The sequence below is a fragment of the Peromyscus eremicus genome, chromosome X (assembly GCF_949786415.1).
Source record: "Peromyscus eremicus chromosome X, PerEre_H2_v1, whole genome shotgun sequence".
Classification (NCBI taxonomy): Eukaryota; Metazoa; Chordata; class Mammalia; order Rodentia; family Cricetidae; genus Peromyscus; species Peromyscus eremicus.
Genome location: NC_081439.1, coordinates 504,192 through 515,714, shown reverse-complemented (window position 1 = coordinate 515,714; position 11,523 = coordinate 504,192).

Here is an 11,523-nt window from a genome sequence, read left to right as displayed (position 1 = left end):
TTTGTTTGTTTTTTCGAGACAAGATTTCTCTGTGTAGCTTTGGTGCCTTTCCTGGAACTCACTCTATAGCCCAGGGTGGCCTCAAACTCACAGAGATCCACCTGCCTCTGCCTCCCGAGTGCTGGGATTAAAGGCATGCACCGCTGCCCCTGCCAGGATCAAGACATGAAGTTTATCATACAAGTGTTTCACTTGCTTGGTTAGAGTTATCCCCCAAGATACTTTACATTATGTGAAGCTATTGTGAAAGGAGCTGTTTCCCTGATTTCTTTCTCAGTCCATTTGTCTTTTGTATATAGGAGGGCTACTTATTTATTTTAGCTAATCTTGTATTCTGCCACTTCCCTGAAAGTGTTTATCAACAGAAGAAGTTCCCTGGTGGATTTTTTTTTGGTGACTTATGTAAAGTATCATATCATCTCCAAATAATGATAGTTTGGCTTCTTTGTTTCCAATTTGTATTCCCTTTTTTTTAAGTTGCTTTATTTCTCTGGCTAAGACTTCGGGTACTACATTCAATCACTATGGAGAATGGACAGCCTTGTCTTCTTCATGATTTTAGTGGAGTTTCTCTCCATTTAATTTGATGTTGCTTATGAGCGTGATGTAAACTGCCTTTATTGTGTTGAGGCATATCAATTGTATCCCTAATCTCTCCAGGACCTGGGTCATGAAGGGATGTTGGATTTTGTCAAAGGCCTTTTCTACATCTAATGAGATGACCATGTCTGGTTTTCTTTTCAGTTTGTTTATATTGTGGATACCATTCATTGATTTTTTTTTTCTTTTGGTTTTTCGAGACAGGGTTTCTCTGTGTAGCTTTGCGCCTTTCCTGGAACTCGCTTTGGAGACCAGGCTGGCCTCTAACTCACAGAGATCCGTCTGCCTCTGCCTCCCGAGTGCTGGGATTAAAGGCGTGCACCACCACCGCCCAGCCATTCATTGATTTTTATACACTGAACCATCCATGAATCTCTGGGATGAAGCCTACATGATCATGGTATCTGTTCATTATGATGTGTTCTTGAATTTGTTTTGCAGGTATTTTTATTGGTTTTGTATCTGTTTTCTCATAGAAAAAAATTAGTCTGTAATTCTCTTTCTTTGTTGCATCTTTATATGGTTTGGGTATCAGGGTAACTGTGGCCTCATAAAATGAAATGGGTAATATTTCTCCTGTTTCTATTTTGTGTAGTAATTTGGGGATTGTTCATATTAACTCTTCTTTAAATGTCTGTTAGAATTTAAATAAACCATGTGGCCCTGGACTTTTTAGTTTTGTTTTGTTTTGAGATTTATTTTTCACTAGATATTATAATAGGTCTGTTCAAATTGGGATAATGAGATGAGTTTGGAGAAGGAATTCTTTGTGATCTGTTTGGGATGGGGTTAGAGATGAAAGAGAGACTGCAGCATTGCTTTTGTTATAGATCTGGAGTTGAGACTGGGGACATTGGGGTGAAGGAGCAGAAAGAAAGATGAAGATGTGCTGTCAGCCTACCCCTTTCCCTGGCAGAATTGGCCTATGGGTTAGTAGCAGTTGCCTGCTGTAGTTGGGATTTAGGATAAATCAACAAGTTGGGGGCCGGAGGTTAGAAGGTGGAAGGTCTGTGGGATCCATGCTTTATGTGGGCAGGGTGTTCTCTTGCTATATACTACCACTTCACTGTAGCACAAATCTTAAAAGGTCTTATTAATAAAAACAAACCTGGAGCCAGGTATTGGGGTGAATGCTGAATGATCAAAGAAACAGAACAAGCCACAGCTAACCTCGCCTCACCAATTCCTCAGCTGATCTTGTTTCTTCAAACTGGAAGCCTCTGAGTCCTCATCCAAATGAATCTCAGCTGAACTGCTGCTAAAAACTAAAAGCTTAAAAAAGCTCTTGTCAGAGACCAAACATGGACCATGGAAAAGTACTAGCTAGGCCAGAGAACAAGCCCCTGCCCTAAACCAGATGCCCCCAAAGATAAAGAACGGGTCAGGCAGGTCAGGTAGCATAGCAACAGAACAATGGGCCCTGACCAGTGACCTTACCACCTAGCAGCCTCACGACTTGCACATAGTCCTTCACCTGCACGTCCCCCTTCACCTGCACATATGGCACGTCGTCGTGCACCCCTTCCCTCCTTCCCCCCCTCTCATGATATATAAGCCTTGCTGAGGTCTCCTACAGGTGGGTCGACCCCGTTGACACCCCGCTGGCCGGGGCAGGCTCTCGTTCCTGGTCCTCACACCTTATATACTTTTCTGTTTCCTGCCATCACTTCCTGGGACTAAAGGTGTGTGTTACCATGCCTGGCTGTTTCCAGTGTGGCTTTGAACTCACAGAGATCTGGGTGGATCTGTGCCTCTGGAATGCTAGGATTAAAGGTGTGTGCTATCACTGCCTAAACTCTATGTTTAATATTGTGGCTGTTCTGTTCTCTGACCCCAGATAAGATATTGGGGTGCACAATATATCAACCACACTCCACCAAGGCAGATCAATCTCCTCACTCCAGGCTTGCACCAGGATTCACATCCTGTACACCAGCACAGTTTTCTCCATCTACCTGACCTCATCCCACACAAGCCATTTCCAACCTCTAGGCTCGATCCACCAGACATCCTCTCCTCTGACATAACCTTCTCTTCCTACATCATTTCTACAACTAACAAAACAAGTCCATGTACCCAAAACATCATCATAAAAATACCAGAAGTTTGAAAGATCAAGCCAGTATCATATGTTGAGAATCTACCAGTCCTATAGAAATGGTTGACAAAGAGAATTACTTAGATGAACCCTAGTATTCAGAATTTAATAGAACAATCATAAAGTTCATCAAAGAATTCAAGTAGTACATAGAAGACACAAAGAAACGTCTTAATAAAATTGAGGGGCAAGATCTTAAGGAGAATAAATGCCCAAGGGATATCTATGAATACACAACACATGGATAACGAGGAAGACAATCCAGTAGGATTCAAGCAGAAATGAACATAGAATTGAAAAATCCAATATTTCAACTTGAAAACTCAAAACAAAGCCTTACAAGTAGAATGAAATAAGTGGAAGATAAAATATGAGCACCCTAAGATAAAATAGAGTATCTAGAACAAATAAACAAGAATATGATTTTTTAACACAGGAAATATGGAATACTGTGATGAAACCAAACATTTGAATTGCAAGCATACAGGAGGGAGAATGCCAAGTCAATCTCATCAACCAGAACTTCAAGAAGATCAGAGAAGAAAACTTCCCCAAACTTAGGAAAGACATACCCACAAAAACAACAGAAACAACTAAGCAACAAATAGACACAATCAGAAGAGTAAATTTCTAGGGAATGTCATAGTTAAAATACTAAGTATGCAAAACAAAGTGTGCAAGAGAAAAAACACAGGTCACATATAAAGGAAAACTTGAACATAAAAACAGCTTATTTCTCAATGGAAACTTGGGAAGCCAGAACAACCTAGAGCAATGAATTCCAAGCCCTAAAAGACTGTGGTGGTCAACCTAGAGTAATATACCCAGAAAAACTATTTGCCATGATTAGAGGAGAAAGAAAAACTTTCCACTGCATTAACAGCCTTATAAATGTATACATAACAAACCAACCCTAAAAAAATAGGAAGCATTATTTGAGGCTGAAGAAAGGAATTAGCACAGCAGAGAAACTATAGAAAGAAATATGAATATATGATTATTAAAACACAAAATACCACTAAGAACACAAACAACACCAAAAAATAAACAGCACAATGACCACAATTAACATATACATTTCAATATAATTTTACATATCAATAGCCTCAATTCTCCAATCAAAAGACTTGAACTAACTGAATGGATCAAGAAATGAAATCCATCTATCTGTTGCTTCCAAGGAAAGCATCCACGTTTTAAAGATAGTCACCTGCTTAGAGTAAAAAGGTGGACAAAAGTGCTCTAAACAAATGGGACCAGGAGGCAATTGTCACTATCCTAACACCTCAAAAAATAGACTTCAAACTGAAACTAATGTGAAAACATTTATAGGGTCATTTCATTATAACCAAGGGAATAGTCAACCAAGAAGTTATTACTGTCCTAAACACGTATGCCAAACACAGGGGCATCAAATTTTATTAATAAATCTATTACTGGATTAAAGACACAATAATATAAGTCCATTAATTTCAAACCCACACTTTCTCCATTAGGCAGGTCCTCTGGATAAAAAAAAAAAAATTAACAGAAACATCAGAATTATATGTCAAATGGCCTTAACCGATATATACAGAATAATATATCCAAAACCCCCAAAATACAAATTATTTTCAAAAGCACATGGAAACTCTTCTACAGCAGACCACATTTATGGACCCAAAAGCAAATCTTGAAAAATTCAAAAAGACAGAAATCATTCTTTGTAGTGCATCTGACCACAGGAAATAAAACTTAAATTTGACAGGAAAAAAACTTTAGTAAATACATAAACTCATGGAGATTAAACAACTCATTACTAACTGATGAATGGGTCAAAGAAGAAATCATGACAAAACTAAAAAAATTCCTGAAACTAAATGAAAATGAAAATACAACACAACAAAACCTCTGGGACACACTGAAAGCAATTCTATGAGAAAAATGTGTAGCTTTAAATGCCTCCATTAAAAAAAACCTGGAAAGAGCATATATATTAACTTAATGATGCAACTCAAAAAGCTGGAAAAGCAAGAACAAACCAGTTTGAAACCTAAGAAATAATAAAACACTAAGAAATAATAAAAATAAGAGCAGAAGTCAACAAAATAGAAACAAAGAAAACAATACAAAGAATCAACAAATCTAAGAGCTGGTTCTTTTATAAGATAAACAAGATTGACTGACCCTTGGCCCAACTAACTAAAAGAAAGAAAGAGAGGCCCCAAATGGACAGATTCAGAAATGAACAGAAAACATTACAACAGACACCTAAGAAATTTGGAGTACTATAACGGAATATTTTTAAAAACCTGTATTCCACTAAAGCTGGAAAACCTGAAAGAAATGAATGAATTACTAGACTCATCCAAAGCAACAAAATTAAACCAAGAAGAAGAAGTCAACAATCTAAGCAAACCCATAACAAATGAAGAAAATGAAATACTAGTAAAAGGCTATCCAGATAAACAAGTACAGGACCAGATGAATTCATCACAGAACATTATCAGGCATGCAAATAAGTTCTAAGACAGTCTTTCTTAAACTGTTCCAAAAATAGAATCAGAAGGAGAACTCCCAAACTCCTTATAAGAAGCCAGTATCACTCTAATACACAAACCATGTTAAAAAAAAAACAAAAAGAAAAGTATAGGCTAATATCCCACATGAACATAGACTCAAAAATACTCAATAAAATTCTTGTAAATAGAAGACAGACATCATAAATATTATCCACCATGACCAAGTTGGCTTTATCCCTGAAATGCAGGGACAGTTCAATAAAAGAATGTCAATAAATGTAATAAACTACATAAATGGACTTAGAGACAAAAATCACATGATCATCTCAATAGATGCAGAAAAAAGTCTTAGACAAAATCCAATATGCCTTCATGATAAAAGTCCTAGAGAATGTAGGGTTAGAGGAAACATACCTCAACATCATAAAAGCTATATATAGGAAACTCATATGCAACATCATCTTAAATGGAGAAAAGTTGAAGCCCAACAATCAAGGCCAACAATTGACAGGTAGAACTTTAAAAAACTAAATGCTTCTCCACAGCTGAAGAAACAATCAACCAGGTGAAGAGATAGCTCACAGAATGGGAAAGAATCTTTGCCAGCTATTCATCTGACAGAGGATTAATATTCAGATTATACAAAGAACTCAAAAACCAAGAGTATCAAAAAAACAAATGACCCATTTGAAAAATGGTCTTGGACTTGAATAGAGAATTCTCCAAAGAAGAAATCAATGGCTAAGAAATATCTCAAAAAATGCTCATCAAGCCTAGTAACTAGGGAAATGTAAATTGAAACAACTTTGAGATTTCATCTTATCCTAGTCAGAATGCCAAAGATCAACTGATGAACTAATAACGAAAGCTGGAGGGGGTGTGGGGGAAAGGAACCCTCATCCACTGTTGGTGGGATAGCAAACCGGAGCAGTCACTATGGAAATCAGTGTGGAGAATGCTCAATAAGCTAAAATATATCGATCATACGACCCAGGTAAACTACTCCTTGGCATATGCCTGAAGAACTCAACTTCCTACTTCATAGATATTAGTGTGGGCATGGCCATTGCTGTTTTGTCCACAATACCTACAAAATAGAAACTATGTAAGTGTCCTTCAGGTGGCAAATGGATAATGAAAATGTGATACATGTACATGAGGAATAATATTCAGCTGTAAAGAAAAATGAAATCATGAACTTTGCAGGCAAATTGATGGAACTAGAAATGATTATATTATGTTGGGTAACCCTGACCCAAAAAGACAAACCTTGCATGTTCTCTCTCATTGGAGGCTTCAATGAATCTTCATATGTGAGTACATATCCAGTAGTAACTACAGAAGGGTAAAAGTTAGGGAGTTTAGTAGGGGAACAATAGAGAAGGGAATTAAGGTACAAGTGACATGATCAGGGACAAAGGAAGGAAGGGCTCTTTGGTGCCAGAGTAAATTCAGAAGAATGTGGGAGGATGATAAAGGGAACAGATGGCAGAAATGGGAAAGTGGGGGAGCGGCTCTTTAGGGACAGGGAGAGTAAACACAGAATAATGTGGGAAGAGGGTAAGATCACAATAAGGATGTCTGGAAAATCCACAAGGAATCAATTATACTATTAGCTATTTACTTAAGACAAAAAAACTATAAAACTTGTAATTCAGTGTATATTTATACATACATAGTTTTTAACAAACATTTTATTAGCTGTGCTGATGAGAAAAGAGCCAAAGACCACCAATCCAATACCAGACTTGTGAAGCTCTTTTTTGAGTTGTTGGTCAGGGCTGTCTAAGAAACACCCAAGACATATATGATCTATTGTTGATGTCCTTGGTTGCCCTAAAGAAGTAGAAGGCCAGGCGGTGGTGGTGCACGCCTTTAATCCCAGCACTCAGGAGGCAGAAGCAGGTGGATCTCTGTGAGTTCGAGGCCAGCCTGGGCTACCAAGTGAGTTCCAGGAAAGGCGCAAAGCTACACAGAGAAACCCTGTCTCAAAAAAAAAATGGTAGAAGGTAAGTGACTATTGATAAAGGCTCCAAACACTTTAGAAACAGCACCTACAGGCCCCTGAACTAGAACTTACCTGAATGCCTCTTCATATGGGACTAGTTTCATGGTAACAAAAGGTACAATGAAAACTTCCAAAGGAGGGAAGCAACCAAAAGTTCTACCCAGGTATGATGCCTATGAACCACACTGAACATCATGGCACAATAAGCCAAAGGGTGCAGTAGTAGCATGCTAATATTGGCAGTAACCAACAGCTCTCTAATGGACTGAAGACATATCCAGAAAGAAATCATGCCTGGTTCTAGACACCTAGCTAAACTCTCAGTGGTAGTATGTCATGGTTATTGGAGGAGAATCTATAACCACTACTTTAGTAATCCAGCATAATCCCTAACTACAATTTATAAACATTTTTCCTTATACTCATATATAAATGTAGTCTCCACTCCTCATCAAGATAACTTATCTTTGCAACAGAGATCATTATAGGAATTTGCAACCAATCAAAATGCAGAGTTTTGGAGCCCAGTCTTAAAGGATACACCTTCAACACACTTGCAACTCAGGCTCGAAGAACATTAATGAAGAAGGGATGAAAAAATTGTTAGAGGTGAAGGATCATGGAGTTTTCTATAAAATTATGTCTCCTATTAATACCAGAAGTTAAAACCATAAGGTCTTACCAGCATGACTGCCCAAACATGAGATGAACAAGGACAACACTAATAGACACATCAAAGTGAATGAGGAAAAGCTGGCAAGGCCCCAACCCTACACAAAGAAATATAAATGACTCACAAAAGCTGGGAGCAGGAGATATGGTCTTCCCCAGATAATAGTATACCAAATGGTTGTCCAGTGCCAAATGATCATCCCTGAAAATATACATACAAGTTACATTATACAGACAGAACAGGTTATATTTATATACATATATGCATGTGTGTGCTGGCTAGTCATATGTCAATCTGACACACAAAGGAGAGTTATCTGAAAGGAGGGACCCTCAATTGAGAAAAGGCCTCCATAAAATCTGGCTGTAAGGCATTTTCTTAACTAGTGATTGATGGGGGAGTGAACAGCCCATTGTAGGTGGTTCCATCCTTGGGCTGGTGGTCCTGGCTTCTATAAGAAAGCAGGCTGAGAAAGCCATGGGAAGCAAGCCAGTATGCAGCACCCTTCCATGGCCTCTGCATCAATTCCTGCTTCCAGATTATTAGCCTGTTTGAGTTCCTATCTTGACTTCCTTCAATGATGAACAGTGATATGGATGTGTAAGCCAAATAAAATCCCCACCTCACCCCGCTTGCTTTTGGTCATGGAGCAAAAACCCTAAATAAGACAAATTGGTACCAGAAGTGACATATTGCTGTGACAAACCTGACCATGGTTTTCAGTGAATTGTGGAAGGACTTTGGAACTGTGGGCTGGAAAAGCCATTGAGTATTGAGAGCTCACTGAACTGCTCTGTAAGAGCTTGGAAGATAAGAATATTGAGAGCAGCCCAGAAGATAGAGGCCTGCTTTGTGAATTTTCAGATGGAAGTTTAAAGACTATTAGGTTCCTTTGCTATTTTGAATTGAGATTCTGTCATTCTGGTGAGCTGGGGGTGAAGACTCATCTGTAATTAACAAGAGACTGGCAAAATTGAAGTGAAACCTTTGCATTACTGGGACAATTGATGTAGCTCAGCTGAAGCTAACAAATTAGTGATGATTGAGAAGAGACCCAGCATCAGTTGAGACAGCACTGTGAGAGGCCAGGAGGGGCCATTGGTGAAGGTGCAGCCAGAACAGCAGTTGAAGACCCAGGATTGATGGGGTCATGAAGAAAATTTGAACCTTGTCACCATGAAGAGAGCCTATAAAAGGCTATTGGTGAAAGTGCAGCCTAGTTGCAGCAGAAGACCCCAGTATTTTGGAGATCTTAGTACCATGGGATGACTGCCAAGAACAGCAGAAGCAGTGGAGTGGAGCCATCTGGAACCTAGAAGACACACTGTGTGTGCTGCAGAGGGTAGAGCTGGAGAAGTGACCCAAGCTCTTTGGAGGAGTCCAGAAGATTGTGAGTTAATCCCAGATAACTGGACATTGAGTTGGACATAAATATTGGACATAATATACTGTTGGAATTTGGGTTTGCTTGTTTCAGATTGTGACCATGCCCTGGTTCTTCACTCTTGAAGAAGGTATTCAATTTCTACAGAAGCATGTTGTTCAGATTCTAAATGGTGTTACAATAAAACACCCAGAGCCAGATATTGGCGTAAATGCTGAGAGATCAGAGAGACAAAGGAATGAGCCACTGCCACATCTCAACTCGCCAACTCCACAAATCCTCTGACTGTTTGCCTCTGTGTCCTCAGCTGAAGAACTCTTAGTTCCTGTCTCCTCATGCCTTATATACCTTTCTCTGCCCAGCCATATTAGTTCATTCCTCTTACTGGGATTAAAGGCATGTACCACCACTGCCTGGCTCTGTTTCTCTCCTAGACTGAAACAATCTCATGTAGTCCAGGGTGGCTTTGAACTCACAGAGATCCAAATGGATCTCTGCCTCCTGAGTGCAAGGATTAAAATTGTGTGCCACCACTGTCTGGCCTCTATATTTAATCTAGTGGCTTGTTCTGTTCTCTGATCTTCAGGCAAATTTTATTAGGGTATATAGTAGAACAGGCCCATATGGTCAAGGAAATTGGCTCAGACCAGTAGCCAGGGCATATACATTACATACTCCTTAAAAGCCACCCTGTAGTCTTCCTGAGGGCCTAGCAACAGGAGCTGTCATAGTTCCTAGTCAAAGTCAGAGTTCCTGAGTTGCAGAGTCTGCCTGAGGACCTAGCAACAGTTGTTGTCAGAGTTCCTGATCATGCCCAGCCAATGAGGGATGACCACACAGACTGGGTGCTGGGAGGATGGTATATAAGGCCTTCCCTGTTATTGAATAAAGGACTTTGTTATTTGCTTTCAATGGACTCCCGGTGTCTGTGTTGTTGATGCTGCACCTTCTCATCCCTTCCCCTGAGGGAGCCATTAAAATCCAAGCAACAAAGGTATGCAATATGTCACCCCATTTCCCCTTTTTTGTCTAAAATAGTAAAAGGTTATAACATAAGAAAAACTATATACAATAAGTACAATAAGTATACACAATATATATATATAATCAAGAATTACATTAACAATGTCCAGTCCATTAACATTTGACAAATTCAGAGAAAATACTCCATTATTTATGCTATTTTGGTGAGTCCAAAATGTTGTACCTAATTCATGTTCTATCTGAACTTGTATTACCAACTGAAAACTGTCTTTTGATGTTTTTCAAACTTGTACACTTTACACCTCTTTAGTGAGTTTGTTCTGAATTTCTTAACAAGGAAAATTATAATTATAACTGTCTAGTCTTCAACTCCCTCAGAGACCTGAGAGGAAAATAATATTAACTGAGTAAGCAGCAAGTGCAAATGTGTGACTTCCAAAAACTGTGAGAAATGACAGAAACAGCTGGCTGCCTGGACAGGCACTCAAAGTTCCTCTGCAACATTGGGGCATCCATCTTTGGCCTATAGGCTGAGAATACCTGACAGACTTTTCTCTGAAACAGAATTTTCTGAAGGGCCTTCCTACCTTGTCTTGGCAAGGTTTGGCAGTCTTTTCTTTTGTGTCCTGCTTGTCCATTTTGGACAGCATACTGTCAGCCGTTGAGGCAAGGGCACTTTCTTCCCCAGTGGCTAACTCTTGCCACAAAGAAAGTACATTCCATATGGAGTTTCTTCAGTGTCCATCATCTTCTCTGAAGTATATTGTTGCTGCAAGGAGCAGACATGTCTCATTGTCATTAAAAAAAAGAATCTATTAACATCATAAATGCCGTATTCTGCAGATCTCTGAAATATCTGACAATGACCTGTCTATGTAAAATATATGTTTGACCTTGAAAACATACCTGACAAGTTCCATTGTAATAGGTGACTATCAACTAACATGCATTTCTTTATATCATAATTAGTTGGTAATAATAACTTTCAAGGACTATTAATCTGCATTACATTGTTAAATGACTTGTACAGGTACAACATCTTAAACAAGATGAGAAATATCTGTACAGTATGTTCTAACAAAAGTAATCTGAACTTTGTATCAATATACAAAATTTGTATACAATATACAAAAAAGCAATCCAATGCAAAATACTTAAAACTAGTAGTTGCATTTTAGAAGTAAATTCAATAATCTACCTTTTTATCTTATCATATCTATATTCTCCCCCTTTTCTTTTCAGAGTAGATTCAATAATCTACCCCTTTATCCTATT